The following is a 19,282-nucleotide window of genomic DNA, read 5'->3' as shown; positions in this document are numbered from 1 at the left end:
GGTGAAGAGGGTGGTGAGAGTAAGTGAGCTTGGGAAGGAGACTTGTGTGAGGAAGTACCAGGAGAGACTGAGTACAGAATGGAAAAAGGTGAGAACAATGGAAGTAAGGGGAGTGGGGGAGGAATGGATGTATTTAGGGAATCAGTGATGGATTGCGCAAAAGATGCCTGTGGCATGAGAAGAGTGGGAGGTGGGTTGATTAGAAAGGGTAGTGAGTGGTGGGATGAAGAAGTAAGAGTATTAGTGAAAGAGAAGAGAGAGGCATTTGGACGATTTTTGCAGGGAAAAAATGCAGTTGAGTGGGAGACGTATAAAAGAAAGAGACAGGAAGTCAAGAGAAAGGTGCAAGAGGTGAAAAAAAGGGGAAATGAGAGTTGGGGTGAGAGAGTATCATTAAATTTTAGGGAGAATAAAAAGATGTTCTGGAAGGAGGTAAATAAAGTGCGTAAGACAAGGAATATATATATATATATATATATATATATATATATATATATATATATATATATATATATATATATATATATATATATATATATATATAATTATATATATGCATATATATGTACATATATATATATATATATATATATATATATATATATATATATATATATATATATATATATATATATATATATATATATATATATATATATATATATTTTTTTTTTTTTTTTTTTTTTTTTTTGCTTTGTCGCTGTCTCCCGCGTTTGCGAGGTAGCGCAAGGAAACAGACGAAAGAAAATGGCCCAACCCACCCCCATACACATGTATATACATACGTCCACACACGCAAATATACATACCTACACAGCTTTCCATGGTTTACCCCAGACGCTTCACATGCCCTGATTCAATCCACTGACAGCACGTCAACCCCGGTATACCACATCGCTCCAATTCACTCTATTCCTTGCCCTCCTTTCACCCTCCTGCATGTTCAGGCCCCAATCACACAAAATCTTTTTCACTTCATCTTTCCACCTCCAATTTGGTCTCCCTCTTCTCCTCGTTCCCTCCACCTCCGACACATATATCCTCTTGGTCAATCTTTCCTCACTCATTCTCTCCATGTGCCCAAACCATTTCAAAACACCCTCTTCTGCTCTCTCAACCACGCTCTTTTTATTTCCACACATCTCTCTTACCCTTACGTTACTTACTCGATCAAACCACCTCACACCACACATTGTCCTCAAACATCTCATTTCGAGCACATCCATCCTCCTCCGCACCATTCTATCCATGGCCCACGTCTCGCAACCATACAACATTGTTGGGACCACTATTCCTTCAAGCATACCCTTTTTTGCTTTCCGAGATAATGTTCTCGACTTCCACACATTTTTCAAGGCTCCCAGAATTTTCGCCCCCTCCCCCATCCTATGATCCACTTCCGCTTCCATGGTTCCATCCGCTGCCAGATCCACTCCCAGATATCTATAACACTTTACCTCCTCCAGTTTTTCTCTATTCAAACTTACCTCCCAATTGACTTGACCCTCAACCCTACTGTACCTAATAACCTTGCTCTTATTCACATTCACTCTTAACTTTCTTCTTTCACACACTTTACCAAACTCAGTCACCAGCTTCTGCAGTTTCTCACATGAATCAGCCACCAGCGCTGTATCATCAGCGAACAACAACTGACTCACTTCCCAAGCTCTCTCATCCCCAACAGACTTCATACTTGCCCCTCTTTCCAAAACTCTTGCATTCACCTCCCTAACAACACCATCCATAAACAAATTAAACAACCATGGAGACATCACACACCCCTGCCGTAATCCTACATTCACTGAGAACCAATCATTTTCCTCTCTTCCTACACGTACACATGCCTTACATCCTCGATAAAAACTTTTCACTGCTTCTAACAACTTGCCTCCCACACCATATATTCTTAATACCTTCCACAGAGCATCTCTATCAACTCTGTCATATGCCTTCTCCAGATCCATAAATGCTACATACAAATCCATTTGCTTTTCTAAGTATTTCTCACATACATTCTTCAAAGCAAACACCTGATCCACACAACCTCTACCACTTCTGAAACCACACTGCTCTTCCTCAATCTGATGCTCTGTACATGCCTTCACCCTCTCAATCAATACCCTCCCATATTATTTACCAGGAATACTCAACAAACTTATACCTCTGTAATTTGAGCACTCACTCTTATCCCCTTTGCCTTATATATATATATATATATATATATATATATATATATATATATATATATATACATACATATATATATATATACCAGGATCGACGTGCTGTCAATGGACTGACCCAGGGCATGTGAAAAGTCTGTGTTAAACTATGGAAAGGTCTGTGGAGCCTGGATGTGGATAGGGAGTTGTGGTTTCAGTACATTACACATGACAGCTAGAGAATGAGTGTGAACAAATGTGATCTTTTTTGTCTGTTTTCCTGGCGCTACCTCGCTGACGCATGGGGCCGCGATGCAGTTTCCTGGAAGTGGTGCTGGAATCGGATGATGGCAAATGTACATGTTTATATATGTATATGACTCTGTATGTGTATGTATAAGTAAGTGTGTTTGTATACGTTGATATGTATATGTGTATGCATGTATATGCATTTTCATATGTGTATGGGGGTGTATTTATATATGTGTGCATATGAGTAGATGGGTCTTTCTTCGTCTGCTTCCTAGCACTACCTTGCTGGCGCGGGAAGCTTTGAATATGCCAGTGACACTTACCTGACCGTTAAAAGGAAAATTAGGGGTGATTTGTGGTTTAAGGTCATAGGTAACAAGACGTGTGTTCAATTATTTTTCTTATGTTATCATTCCTTGATGATTTTTTATTATGATTTAGTTGACAATAGGATGAGCCTTAAAGTTATCTGGAGGCAGTTTTTAGTTATTCATATTAGCAAGCAAAACAGATTCAGTGACTTTTAGGATGGCAAAATCCGAAGAAGTGTGCATTGTGACTGGGTTGTTAAGGTCTACAGAGTGATCGGTTTTTTTTTTGCCAATGTTTGGCAATAGCTTTACTGTCGTCACCTCTGCGTACTGAATAACATCCATTAGTAACAGGGTTTAGACTGGCCAAATCTTATCAGGCACACATCACCGGTAGTTAACAATTTTGCATCATAGCCTATCCGTTAGCGTTACCAGCAAGCACGCAAAAGACTCATTTTCGAATCCTTGCTGTTGGAAGGTATCATGTGTTTGGTGAAAAGTGAGCGTTCATGTACCTCCACGTTTCGTAGCAAGGTCTGTAAAACTGCTAACTATTGGTAATGTGAGCATGATGTGAGGCGAAGGATATTCGATTACCAGTAATTGAATAGTCATTTCCCTTTTAGGGACGATCATAGCCGAGCAGTTAACGTTCCCAGCTACCACTTAAAGGGTCCAGGTTCGAATCCTTGCTGTTAGATGATATTATGTGATATATATATATATATATATATATATATATATATATATATATATATATATATATATATATATATATATATATATATATATATATTAGGTACAGTAGGGTTGAGGGACAAGTCAATTGGGAGGTGAGTTTGAATGGAGAAAAACTGGAGGAAGTGAAGTGTTTTAGATATCTGGGAGTGGATCTGTCAGCGGATGGAACCATGAAAGCGGAAGTGGATCATAGGGTGGGGGAGGGGGCGAAAATTTTGGGAGCCTTGAAAAATGTGTGGAAGTCGAGAACATTATCTCGGAAAGCAAAAATGGGTATGTTTGAAGGAATAGTGGTTCCAACAATGTTGTATGGTTGCGAGGCGTGGGCTATGGATAGAGTTGTGCGCAGGAGGATGGATGTGCTGGAAATGAGATGTTTGAGGACAATGTGTGGTGTGAGGTGGTTTGATCGAGTAAGTAACGTAAGGGTAAGAGAGATGTGTGGAAATAAAAAGAGCGTGGTTGAGAGAGCAGAAGAGGGTGTTTTGAAATGGTTTGGGCACATGGAGAGAATGAGTGAGGAAAGATTGACCAAGAGGATATATGTGTCGGAGGTGGAGGGAACGAGGAGAAGAGGGAGACCAAATTGGAGGTGGAAAGATGGAGTGAAAAAGATTTTGTGTGATCGGGGCCTGAACATGCAGGAGGGTGTAAGGAGGGCAAGGAATAGAGTGAATTGGAGCGATGTGGTATACAGGGGTTGACGTGCTGTCAGTGGAGTAAATCAAGGCATGTGAAGCGTCTGGGGTAAACCATGGAAAGCTGTGTAGGTATGTATATTTGCGTGTGTGGACGTGTGTATGTACATGTGTATGGGGGGGGGGGGTTGGGCCATTTCTTTCGTCTGTTTCCTTGCGCTACCTCGCAAACGCGGGAGACAGCGACAAAGTATAAAAAAAAAAAAAAAAAAATATATATATATATATATATATATATATATATATATATATATATATGTGTGTGTGTGTGTGTGTGTGTGTGTTTATGTGTGTGTGTATGTGTGCGATTTGCTGTTTGTTTGTTTTGTCTTCTGTTTGTTTCTTTATTGCTGAAATGATAGTGTACCTCTGCACCTACGTTGGTCAGTCAGCAGCAGGAAAACTCTACCAGTATTTTTTTTAAGTTACTGTGCCATAACTGTGTTGTGTGTGCGTTATATTTCCCTTCCAGCGCAAACCCAACAAAAGGCAGACGGCGACAAAAGGAGAGGCAGGTGTAGGTGCAATTGAAAGTGGAATTCAAAAGGAAAACAAAATTCACCTTTCGTCTAACCATATTTTCCGCCCTCATAGTTTCCCACTGAATTTAACGTATGCATTGTGCATACCTGGTAAGTTTTGACTGTGTGTTCGGCCTTCTAATCGGCCTGGAAGAAATGGTATTCTACGCATGATATACTGCCTGATCCTCTACCTGCTGTTCTCAATAAGAACTCGCGTTGCCATTACTTTCCTTAGTATGCTTAATGAACAAGAAAATTATGACTCATCACGAATACAAGTCTCATAAAAGCCATTTCGTCTCGAACAATCAATAAATCAAAGGAAACTGAATATACATAGATAGAAGTCTAGAATATTTTGAAGCAGAGAAAACTTACATTAGAAATAAGAACAGATTGTGCGAGTTAAGAAAAATGTTAGAAGATAAGGAACTCCAAATCTTAGTAATAAGAATATATGACGGACATTTCAGCTGTCTACTCTCGTGTTGCCAGAGGCCACACATTAATTATGTTTCGTACTGAATTTTTGTGTACTGTCTGACCCAGCTAGGAACAACGGAATGCAACCAGCCAACGATGCATATGTAGGAATGTCTATAGAAGAGAGAAACAGAACTAATAGTGAAGTGTATCGAAGGAGGATCGAATTTTGACGTCATATTGGCTCAGTTGATATGATGGATTATTTCAATATCAAGCCTATCGAGTAAGAACGTGAAGCAAAAGCCGACCCACTCATGAAAACAGTGTTCTGTATAAAAGCGGATCAGTCATTTTTGTAGTCATAGTAGCTGCTGAGAAGAGAATAATAATCGTAATCTAAGCAGAACCACGGTTTCTTACACCATGAAGACCAATTCATTCTAAATCCATCTTCAACTTGTAACTGACCTTCCATCACCTCCTGCAGACCATACAATAATCACATTGAATGTCTGCACCTTCGCTGATGACTGCAAATCTCCTTTTAAAAGTCCAAGATAGAAACACAGTTTTCATTCCCTACGGTTCTACATCAACGCAAAGGCAATTGACAAACACTCTCGGACATCTTACATGCACCAGAACCGGACCAGAAAATGAATGCCCTTCCACTCTCTACAAACAATTCATTTTCTCCACTCTAAATTGCCTGGTCAGCCATATTATCAAAAGTATTTACAGCAAGGCTACAAATTTGGTCTTTCAAAACAAAACACTGGAAGCACTATGGCTGCCTAACAAAAACAAACACTCACCACCTACAGCACGAAACAAAGGCAAGACACAGTGCAAATTATTTTGAGATGCAAAAGGAAATTGAGAAAAAAGACTAAGGCGTGATAATCTCTAGCGACTTAAACCCAAGCAACCGGTACATAGAAGGAAAGAAACGGGTGAACAAATTTCTTGAATTTACTGGTAGGATTTCATATTTAAGTCTAGGAAAATTATCCTGTACATTATAGTTCACTGGTGCGTCCCTACCTTGAACACCGTATTCAGTTTTGTTACCGCACTTAAAGAGAAGACATAATTCAAATGAAGAGAGTACAGCTGCGAGCTGCAATGATGATTCCCGGACGGAGAAACAAATCCTACGAGAGGCAGCTATACAGCTTAGACTCATTTCACTTAGAAATGAGAAGATTAAGAGATGGTCTAATACAGGTATTCAGTCATCGAAATATTCGCTAGTTTTGAGCTAACAAACTCCTCGTCATAATGAATGCAACCTCGTGGACAAATGCTTTTCCTTGAATGAGGCGGAGAACATTTTCTTCAATTGGTTTTTTGAGATGTGAGATCATTCAGCAGATAGAGTAGTTGAAACTCGTACGGAAAGGTATTTAATCTCAACAAAGAATTTTTCTCTAGAAAGCATTTCATCAATTCCATGCGCTTCAGGAAAGAGCAGTCTTAAAGCTACGTCACTCGTAAAAGAGTCCGGGGGTTGTATATAGATATTTATATATATATATATATTCTTTTTTTCTTTCAAACTATTCGCCATTTCCCGCATTAGCAAGGTAGAGTTAAGAACAGAGGACTGGGCCTCTTAGGGAATATCCTCAGCAGGTCCCCTTCTCTGTTCCTTCTTCTGGAAAATTAAAAATAAAAATCAAGAGGGGAGGATTTCCAGCCCCCCGCTCCCTCCCCTTATACATATATATATATATATGTATATATATATATATATATATATATATATATATATATATATATATATATATATATATATATATATATATATATATATATATATATATATATATATATATGTCGTAGAAGGCGACTAGAGGGGACGGGAGCCGGGGGCCAGAAATCCTCCCCTCCTTGTATTTTAACTTTCTAAAATGGGAAAAAGAAGGAGTCACGCAGGGAGTGCTCATCTTCCTCGTAGGCTCAGATTGGGATGTCTAAATGTGTGTGGATGTAACCAAGATGTGAAAAAAGGAGAGATAGGTAGTATGCTTGAGGAAAGGAACCTGGATGTTTTGGCTCTGAGTGAAACGAAGCTCAATGGTAAAGGGGAAGAGTGGTTTGGGAATGTCTGGGGAGTAAAGTCAGGGGCTAGTGAGAGGAAAAGAGCAAGGGAAGGAGTAGCACTACTCCTGAAACAGGAGTTTGGGAGTATGTGAAAGAATGTAAGAAAGTAAATTCTAGATTAATTTGGGTAGAACTGAAAGTTGATGGAGAAAGATAGGTGATTATTGGTGCATATGCACTTGGGCATGAGAAGAAAGATCATGAAAGGCAAATGTTTGGGAGCAGCTGAATGAGTGTGTTAGTGGTTTTGATGCACAAGACAGGGTTATAGTGATGGGTGATTTGAATGGAAAGGTGAGTAATGTGGCAGTTGAGGGAATAATTGGTATGCATGGGGTGTTCAGTGTTGTAAATGAAAATGGTGAAGAGCTTGTAGATTATGTGCTGAAAAAGGACTGGTGATTGGGAATACCTGGTTTAAAAAGCGATATATGCATAAGTATACGTATGTAAGTAGGAGAGATGACCAGAGAGCGTGATTGGATTACGTGTTAATTGACAGGCGCGCGAAAGAGAGACTTTTGGATTTTAATGTGCTGAGAGGTGCAACTGGAGGGATGTCTGATCATTATCTTGTGGAGGCGAAGGTGAAGATTTGTATGGGTTTTCAGAAAAGAAGAGAGAATGTTGGGGTGAAGAGGGTGGTGAGAGTAAGTGAGCTTGGTAAGGAGACTTGTTTGAGTAAGTACCAGGAGAGACTGAGTACAGAATGGAAAATGGTTAGAACAAAGGAGGTAAGGGGAGTGGGGGAGGAATGGGAAGTATTTAGTGAAGCAGTGATGGCTTGCGCATAAGATGTTTGTGGCATGAGAAGCGTCGGAGGTGAGTCGATTAGAAAGGGTAGTGAGTAGTGGGATGAAGAAGTAAGATTATTAGTGAAAGAGAAGAGAGTCATTTGGACGACTGTTGCAGGGAAAAAATGATGAGTGGTAGATGTATGAAAGAAAGAGACCGGAGGTCAAGAGAAAGGTGCAAGAAGTGAAAAAGAGGGCAAATGAGAGTTGGGGTGAGAGAGTATCATTAAATTTTAGGGAGAATAAAAAGATGTTCTGGAAGGAGGTAAATAAAGTGCGTAAGACAAGGGAGCAAATGGGAACTTCAGTAAAGTGGGCTAATGGGGAGGTGGAGGTGATAACAAGAAGTGGTGATGTGAGAAGGAGATTGAGTGAGTATTTTGAAGGTTTGTTGAATATGTCTGATGATAGAGTAGCAGATATAGGGTGTTTTGGTCGAGGTGGTGTGCAAAGTGAGAGGATTAGGGAAAATGATTTGGTAAACAGAGAAGAGGTAGTAAAAGCTTTGCGTAAGATGGAAGCCGGCAAGCCAGAAGGTATGGATGGTACTGCAGTGGAATTTATTAAAAAAGGGGGTGACTGTATTGTTGACTGGTTGGTAAGGTTATTTAATGTATGTATGATTCATGGTGAGGTGCCTGAGGATTGGCGGAATGCGTGCATAGTGCCATTGTACAAAGGCAAAGGGGAGAAGAGTGAGTGCTCAAATTACAGAGGTATAAGTTTGTTGAGTATTCCTGGTAAATTATATGGGAGGGTATTGATTGAGAGGGTGAAGGCATGTACAAAGCATCAGATTGGGGAAGAGCAGTGTGGTTTTAGAAGTGGTAGAGGATGTGTGGATCAGGTGTTTGCTTTGAAGAATGTATGTGAGAAATACTTAGAAAATCAAATGGATTTGTATGTAGCATTTATGGATCTGGAGAAGGCATATGATAGAGCTGATAGAGATGCTCTGTGGAAGGTACTAAGAATAAATGGTGTGGGAGGCAAGATGTTAGAAGCAGTGAAAAGTTTTTATCGAGGATGTAAGGCATGTGTACGTGTAGGAAGAGAGGAAAGTGATTGGTTCTCAGTGAATGTAGGTTTGCGGCAGGGGTGTGTGATGTCTCCATGGTTGTTTAATTTGTTTATGGATGGGGTTGTTAGGGAGGTGAATGCAAGAGTTTTGGAAAGAAGGGCAAGTATGAAATCTGTTGGGGATGAGAGAGCTTGGGAAGTGAGTCAGTTGTTGTTCGCTGATGATACAGCGCTGGTGGCTGATTCATGTGAGAAACTGCAGAAGCTGGTGACTGAGTTTGGTAAAGTGTGTGAAAGAAGAAAGTTAAGAGTAAATGTGAATAAGAGCAAGGTTATTAGGTACAGTAGGGTTGAGGGTCAAGTCAATTGGGAGGTAAGTTTGAATGGAGAGAAACGGGGAGTTAAAGTGTTTTAGATATCTGGGAGGGGATATGGCAGCGGATGGAACCATGGAAGCGGAAGTGAATCATAAGGAGGGGGAGGGGGCGAAAATCCTGGGAGCGTTGAAGAATGTTCGGAAGTCGAGAACATTATCTCCGAAAGCAAAATTGGCTATGTTTGAAGGAATAGTGGTTCCAACGATGTTGTATGGTTGCGAGGCGTGGGCTATGGATAGAGTTGTGCGCAGGAGGGTGGATGTGCTAGAAATGAGATGTTTGAGGACAATATGTGGTGTGAGGTGGTTTGACCGAGTAAGTAATGTAAGGGTAAGAGAGATGTGTGGAAATAAAAAGAGCGTGGTTGAGAAAGTAGAAGAGGGTGTTTTGAAATGGTTTGAGCACATGGAGAGAATGAGTGAGGAAAGATTGACTAAGAGGATATATGTGTCGGAGGTGGAGGGAACGAGAAGAAGTGGGAGACCAAATTGGAGGTGGAAAGTTGGAGTGAAAAAGATTTTAAGTGATCGGGGCCTGAACATGCAGGAGGGTGAAAGGCGGTCAAGGAATAGAGTGAATTGGATCGATGTGGTATATCGGGGTCGACGTGCTGTCATTGGATTGAATCAGGGCATGTGAGGCGTCTGGGGTAAAGCATGGAATGTTCTCTGGGGCCTGGATGTGGAGAGGGAGCTGTGGGTTCGGGCATTATTGCATGACAGCTAGAGACTGAGTGTGAACAAATGGGGCCTTTGTTGTCTTTTCCTAGCGCTACCTCGCACACATGAGGGGGGGAGGGCAATGTTATTCCATGTGTGGCGAGGTGGCGATGGGAATGAATAAAGACAGACAGTGTGAATTGTGTGCATGTGTATATATGTATGTGTTTGTGTGTGTATATATATGTGTACATTGAGATGTATGGGTATGTATATATGAATGTGTGTACGTGTATGTATATAATGTGTATGGGGGTGGGTTGGGCCATTTCTTTCGTCTGTTTCCTTGCGCTACCTCGCAAACGCGAGAGTCAGCGACAAAGCAAAATAGATAGATACATAAATATATATACATATATATATATATATATATATATATATATATATATATATATATATATATATATATTCATTTATATTTCATTTCTTATACTTTATCGGTCTCCCGCGTTGGCGAGGTAGCGAAAGAAAAAAGACGAAATAATGGCCCAACACACCCACATACATAGTATATACATACACGTCCACTCACGCACATATACATACCTATACATTTCAACGTATACATATATACATATACACACAGACATATAATATATTTTTTTTTTTTTTTTGCTTTGTCGCTGTCTCCCGCGTTTGCGAGGTAGCGCAAGGAAACAGACGAAAGAAATGGCCCAACCACCTACATACACATGTATATACATACGTACACACACGCAAATATACATACCTACACAGCTTTCCATGGTTTACCCCAGACGCTTCACATGCCTTGATTCAATCCACTGACAGCACGTCATCCCCGGTATACCACATCGCTCCAATTCACTCTATTCCTTGCCCTCCTTTCACCCTCCTGCATGTTCAGGCCCCGATCACACAAAATCTTTTTCACTCCATCTTTCCACCTCCAATTTGGTCTCCCTCTTCTCCTCGTTCCCTCTACCTCCGACACATATATCCTCTTGGTCAATCTTTCCTCACTCATTCTCTCCATGTGCCCAAACCATTTCAAAACACCCTTTTCTACTTTCTCAACCACGCTCTTTTTATTTCCACACATCTCTCTTACCCTTACGTTACTTATTCGATCAAACCACCTCACACCACACATTGTCCTCAAACATCTCATTTCCAGCACACCCATCATCCTGCGCACAACACTATCCATAGCCCATGCCTCGCAACCATACAAGATTGTTGGAACCGCAATTCCTTGAAACATACCCATTTTTGCTTTCCGAGATAATGTTCTCGACTTCCACACATTCTTCAAGGCTACCAGAATTTTCGCCCCCTCCCCCACCCTATGATCCACTTCCACTTCCATGGTTCCATCCGCTGCCAGATCCACTCCCAGATATCTAAAACACTTCACTTCCTCCAGTTTTTCTCCATTCAAACTCACCTCCCAATTGACTTGACCCTCAACCCTACTGTACCTAATAACCTTGCTCTTATTCACATTTACTCTTAACTTTCTTCTTTCACACACTTTACCAAACTCAGTCACCAGCTTCTGCAGTTTCTCACATGAATCAGCCACCAGCGCTGTATCATCAGCGAACAACAACTGACTCACTTCCCAAGCTCTCTCATCCCCAACAGACTTCATACTTGCCCCTCTTTCCAAAACTCTTGCATTCACCTCCCTAACAACCCCATCCATAAACAAATTAAACAACCATGGAGACATCACACACCCCTGCCGCAAACCTACATTCACTGAGAACCAATCACTTTCCTCTCTACCTACACGTACACATGCCTTACATCCTCGATAAAAACTTTTCACTGCTTCTAACAACTTGCCTCCCACGCCATATATTCCTAATGCCTTCCACAGAGCATCTCTATCAACTCTATCATATGCCTTCTCCAGATCCATAAATGCTACATACAAATCCATTTGCTTTTCTAAGTATTTCTCACATACATTCTTCAAAGCAAACACCTGATCCACACATCCTCTACCACTTCTGAAACCACATTGCTCTTCCCCAATCTGATGGTCTGTACATGCCTTCACCCTCTCAATCAATACCCTCCCATATAATTTACCAGGAATACTCAACAAACTTATACCTCTGTAATTTGAGCACTCACTCTTATCCCCTTTGCCTTTGTACAATGGCACTATGCACGCATTCCGCCAATCCTCAGGCACCTCACCATGAGTCATACATACATTAAATAACCTTACCAACCAGTCAACAATACAGTCACTCCCTTTTTTAATAAATTCCACTGCAATACCATCCAAACCTGCTGCCTTGCCGGCTTTCATCTTCCGCATGTATATAATTCATACTTGCTACCCTGATTCATTCCCGTCGCCATCCCGCCACACACGAAATGACAACCCCCTCCCCCTGCATGTGCACGAAGTAGCGCTGGGAAAAGACAAAAAAGTCCACATTCGTTCACACTCAGTCTCTTGCAGTCATGAATAATGCACCGAAACCAAAGCTCCCTTTCCACATCCAAGCCCCACAAAAATTTCCATGGTTTACTCTGGACGCTTCCCATGCCCTGGTTTAATCCATTGACAGCACATCCATCCCGGTATACCACATCGTTCCAATTCACTCTATTCTTTGCACGCCTTTCACCCTCCTGCGCGTTCATTCCCCGATCGTTCAAAATATTTTTCACTCCATCTTTCCAACTACAGTCTGGTCTCCCACTTCTCGTTCCCTCCACCTCTGACACATATATCGGGTCTGTCAACTTCTCCTCACTCATGCTCTCCATGTGACCCTAACCATTTCAAAACACCCTCCTCTGCTCTCTCAACCACACTCTTTTTACTACCAGACATTACTTACTTGTCAAACTACCTCACACCACATATTGTCCTCAACCATCTCATTTCCAGCACATTCACACTCCTCTGCACAACTCTATCTATTGTCCACACCTCGCACCCATATGATATTGTTGGAACCACTATTCCTTCAAACATACCCAATTTTGCTTTCCAAGATAATGTTCTCGCCTTCCACACATTTTTCAACGCGACCAGAGCTTTCACCCCTCACACACCCTGTGACTCACTTCCGTTTCCATGGTTCCATCCGCTGTCAAATCCACTCCCAGATATCTAAAACCATTCAGTTCCTCCAGTTTTTCAACATTCAAACTCACCTCCCAGTTTACTTGTCCCTCAACCATACTGCACCTAATAACCTTCCTCATATTCACATTTTCTCTCGGCGTTCTTCTTTCACACACTTTACCAATCTCAGTCACCAGCTTCTGCAGTTTCTCACCAGAATCAGCCATCAGTGCTGTATCATCAGCGAACAACAACTTACTCACTTCTCAGGCTCTCTCATCCACAACATACTGCATACTTGCCCCTCTCTCTAAAACTCTTGCATTTACATCCCTAACAACCCCATCCATAGACAAATCAAACAACCATTATTACATCACGCACCCCTGCCATAAACGGACATTCCCTGAGAACCAATCACTTTCCTCTCTTCCTACTCGTACACATGTCTTACATACTCGATAAAAAATATTCACTGATTCTAATAAGTTGCCTCTCACATCATCTATTCTCAATACCTTCCACAGACCTTTTCTAAGTATTTCTCATATACATTCTTCAAAGCAAACACCTGATCCACACATCCTCTAACACTTCTGAAACCAAACTGCTCTTCCCCAGGCTGATGCTCTGTACACTTCTTCACCCTCTCAATCAATATCCTCCCATATAATTTCCCAGGAATACTCAACCAACTTTTATTTTATTTATCTTATTTTGCTTTGTCGCTGTCTCCCGCGTTTGCGAGGTAGCGCAAGAAAACAGACGAAAGAAATGGCCCAACCCACCCCCATACACATGTGTATACATACAGGTCCACACACGCAAATATACACACCATTACATCTCAACGTACATATATATATACACACACAGACACATACATATATACCCATGCACACAATTCACACTGTCTGTCTTTATTCATTCCCATCGCCACCTCGTCACACATGGAATACCATCCCCCTCCCCCTTCATGCGTGCGAGGTAGCGCCAGGAAAAGACAACAAAGGCCCCATTCGTTCACACTCAGTCTGTAGCTGTCATGCAATAATACCCGAAACCACAGCTCCCTTTTCACATCCAGGCCCCACACAACTTTCCATGGTTTACCCCAGACGCTTCACATGCCCTGATTTAATCCACTGACAGCACGTCAACCCCGGTCTACCACATCGATCCAATTCACTCTATTCCTTGCCCTCCTTTCACCCTCCTGCATGTTCAGGCCCCGATCACTCAAAATCTTTTTCACTACATCTTTCTACCTCCAATTTGGTCTCCCACTTCTCCTCGTTCCCTCCAACTCCGACACATATATCCTCTTGGTCAATCTTTCCTCACTCATTCTCTACATGTGCCCAAACCATTTCAAAACACCCTCTTCTACTCTCTCAACCACGCTCTTTTTATTTCCAGACACCTCTCTTACCCTTACATTACTTACTCGATCAAACCACCTCACACCACCCATTGTCCTCAAACATCTCATTTCCAGCACATCCACCCTCCTGCGCACAACGCAATCCATAGCCCACGCCTCGCAACTATACAACATTGTTGGAACCAGTATTCCTTCAAATATACCCATTTTTGCTTTCCGAGATAATGTTCTCGACTTCCACACAATCTTCAAGGCTCCTAGGATTTTCGCCCCCTCCCCCACCCTATGATTCACTTCCGCTTCCATGGTTCCATCCGCTGCCAGATCCACTCCCAGATATCTAAAACACTTTACTGCCTCCAGTTTTTCTCCAATCAAACTTACCTCCCAATTGACTTGACCCTCAACCCTACTGTACCTAATAACCTTGCTCTTATTCACATTTACACTTAACTTTCTTCTTTCACACACTTTACCAAACTCAGTCACCAGTTTCTGCAGTTTCTCATATGAATCAGAAACCAGCGCTGTATCATCAGCGAACAACAACTGACTCACTTCCCAAGCACTCTCACCCACAACAGACTTCATACTTGCCCCTCTTTCCAAAACTCTTGCATTCACCTCCCTAACAACCCCATCCATAAACAAATTAAACAACCATGGAGGCATCACACACCCCTGCCCGCAAACCTATATTCACTGAGAACCAATCACTTTCCTCTCTTCCTACACGTACACATGCCTTACATCCTCGATAAAAACTTTTCACTGATTCTAACAACTTGCCTACCACACCTTATATTCTTAATACCTTCCATAGAGCATCTCTATCAACTCTATCATATGCCTTCTCCAGATCCATAAATGCTACATACAAATCCATTTGCTTTTCTAAGCATTTCTCACATACATTCTTCAAAGCAAACACCTGATCCAGACATTCTCTAACACTTCTGAAACCACACTGCTCTTCCCCAATCTGATGATCTGTACATGCCTTCACCCTCTCAATCAATACCCTCCCATATAATTTACCAGGAATACTCAACAAACTTATACCTCTGTAATTTGAGCACTTACTCTTATCTCCTTTGCCTTTGTACAATGGCACTATGCACGCATTTCGCCAATCCTCAGGCACCTCACAATGAGTCATACATTCATTAAATAACCTTACCAACCAGTCAACGATACAGTTACCCCCTTTTTTAATAGATTCCACTGCAATACCATCCAAACCTGCTGCCTTGCCGGCTTTCATCTTCCGCAGAGCTTTTACTACCTCTTTCTGTTTACCAAATCATTTTCCCTAACCTTCTCACTTTGGACACCACCTCGACCAAAACACCCTATATCTGCCACTCTATCATCAAACACATTCAACAAACCTTCAAAATACTCACTCCATCTCCTTCTCACATCACCACTACTTGTTATCACCTCCCCATTAGCCCCCTTCACTGAAGTTCCCATTTGCTCCCTTGTCTTACGCACTTTATTTACCTCCTTCCAGAACATCTTTTTATTCTCCCTATAATTTAATGATACTCTCTCACACCAGCTCTCATTTGCCCTCTTTTTCACCTCTTGCACCTTTCTCTTGACCTCCTATGTCTTTCTTTTCTACATCTCCCACTCAATTGCATCTTTTCCCTGCAAAAATCGTCCAAATGCCTCTCTCTTCTCTTTCACTAATAATCTTACTTCTTCATACCAACACTCATTACCCTTTCTAATCAACCCACCTCCCACGCTTCTCATGCCACAAGCATCGTTTGCGCAATCCAACACTAATTCCCTAAATACATTCCATTCCTCCCCTACTCCACTTACTTCCATTGTTCTCACCTTTTTCCATTCTGTACTCAGTCTCTCCCGGTATTTCTTCACACAAGTCTCCTTCCCAAGCTCACCTACTCTCACCACCCTCTTCTCCCCAACATTCACTCTTCTTTTCTGAAAACCTATACAAATCTTCACCTTCGCCTCACAAGATAATGATCAGACATCCCTCCAGTTGCACCTCTCAGCACATCAACATCCAAAAGTCTCTCTTTCGCGCGCCTGTCAATTAACACGTAATCCAATAACGCTCTCTGACCATCTCCCCTACTTACATACGTATACTTATGTATATCTCGCTTTTTAAACCAGGTATTCCCAGTCACCAGTACTTTTTTCAGCACATAAATCTACAAGCTCTTCACTATTTCCATTTTCTCTCTCTATCTCTCTCTCTCTCTCTATATATATATATATATATATATATATATATATATATATATATATATATATTATATATATATATATATATATATATATATATATATATATATATATATATATATATATATATATATATATATATATATATATATATATATATATATATATATATATATATATATATATATATATATATATATATATATATATATATATATATATATATATATATATATATATATATATATATATATATATATATATATATATATATATATATATATATATATATATATATATATATATATATATATATATATATATATATATATATATATATATATATATATATATATATATATATATATATATATATATATGTATATATATATATATATATATATATATATATATATATATATATATATATATATATATATATATATATATATATATATATATATATATATATATATATATATATATATATACATATATATATATACGTATATATATATATATATATATATATATATATATATATATATATATATATATATATATATATATATATATATATATATATATATATATATATATATATATATATATATATATATATATATATGTATGTATATATATATATATATATATATATATATATATATATATATATATATATATATATATATATATATATATATATATATATATTCCTGGGGATAGGGGATTAAGAATACTTCCCACGTATTCCCTGCGTGTCGTAGAAGGCGACTAAAAGTGGAGGGAGCGGGGGGCTGGAAATCCTCCCCTCTCGTTTTATTTTTTTAATTTTCCAAAAGAAGGAACAGAGGGGGCCAGGTGAGGATATTCCAAAAAAGGCCCAGTCCTCTGTTTTTAGCGCTACCTCGCAAACGCGGGAAATGGCAAATAGTTTAAAAAAATGAAAAGATATATATATATATATATATATATATATATATATATATATATATATATATATATATATATATATATATATATATATATTTTTTTTTTGTCGCTGTCTCCCACGTTTGCGAGGTAGCGCAAGGAAACGGACGAAAGAAATGGCCCAACCCACCCCCATACACATGTATATACATACGTCCACACACGCAAATATACATACCTACACAGCTTTCCATGGTTTACCCCAGTCGCTTCACATGCCTTGATTCAATCCACTGACAGCACGTCAACCCCGGTATACCACATCGCTCCAATTCACTCTATTCCTTGCCCTCCTTTCACCCTCCTGCATGTTCAGGCCCCGATCACACAAAATCTTTTTCACTCCATCTTTCCACCTCCAATTTGGTCTCCCTCTTCTCCTCGTTCCCTCCACCTCCGACACATATATTCTCTTGGACAATCTTTCCTCACTCATTCTCTCCATGTGCCCGAACCATTTCAAAACACCCTCTTCTGCTCTCTCAACCACGCTCTTTTTATTTCCACAAATCTCTCTTACCCTTACGTTACTTACTCGATCAAACCACCTCACACCACACATTGTCCTCAAACATCTCATTTCCAGCACATCCATCCTCCTGCGCACAACTCTATCCATAGCCCACGCCTCGCAACCATACAACATTGTTGGAACCACTATTCTTTCAAACATACCCATTTTTGCTTTCCGATATAATGTTCTCGACTTCCACACATTCTTCAAGGCTCCCAGAATTTTCGCCCCCTCCCCCACCCAATGATCCACTTCCGCTTCCATGGTTCCATCCGCTGCCAGATCCACTCCCAGATATCTAAAACACTTCACTTCCTCCAGTTTTTCTCCATATATATATATATATATATATATATATATATATATATATATATATATATATATATATATATATATATATATATATATATATATATATATGGGAAGTGAGTCAGTTGTTGTTCGCTGATGATACAGCGCTGGTGGCTGATTCATGTGAGAAACTGCAGAAGCTGGTGACTGAGTTTGGTAAAGTGTGTGGAAGAAGAAAGTTAAGAGTAAATGTGAATAAGAGCAAGGTTATTAGGTACAGTAGGGTTGAGGGTCAAGTCAATTGGGAGGTGAGTTTGAATGGAGAAAAACTGGAGGAAGTGAAGTGTTTTAGATATCTGGGAGTGGATCTGTCAGCGGATGGAACCATGGAAGCGGAAGTGGATCATAGGGTGGGGGAGGGGGCGAAAATTCTGGGAGCCTTGAAGAATGTGTGGAAGTCGAGAACATTATCTCGGAAAGCAAAAATGGGTATGTTTGAAGGAATAGTGGTTCCAACAATGTTGTATGGTTGCTAGGCGTGGGCTATGGATAGAGTTGTGCGCAGGAGGATGGATGTGCTGGAAATGAGATGTTTGAGGACAATGTGTGGTATGAGGTGGTTTGATCGAGTAAGTAACGTAAGGGTAAGAGAGATGTGTGGAAATAAAAAGAGCGTGGTTGAGAGAGCAGAAGAGGGT

Source organism: Panulirus ornatus, chromosome 15 (assembly GCF_036320965.1).
Source record: "Panulirus ornatus isolate Po-2019 chromosome 15, ASM3632096v1, whole genome shotgun sequence".
NCBI lineage: Eukaryota > Metazoa > Arthropoda > Malacostraca > Decapoda > Palinuridae > Panulirus > Panulirus ornatus.
This window is presented reverse-complemented; position numbering follows the sequence as displayed.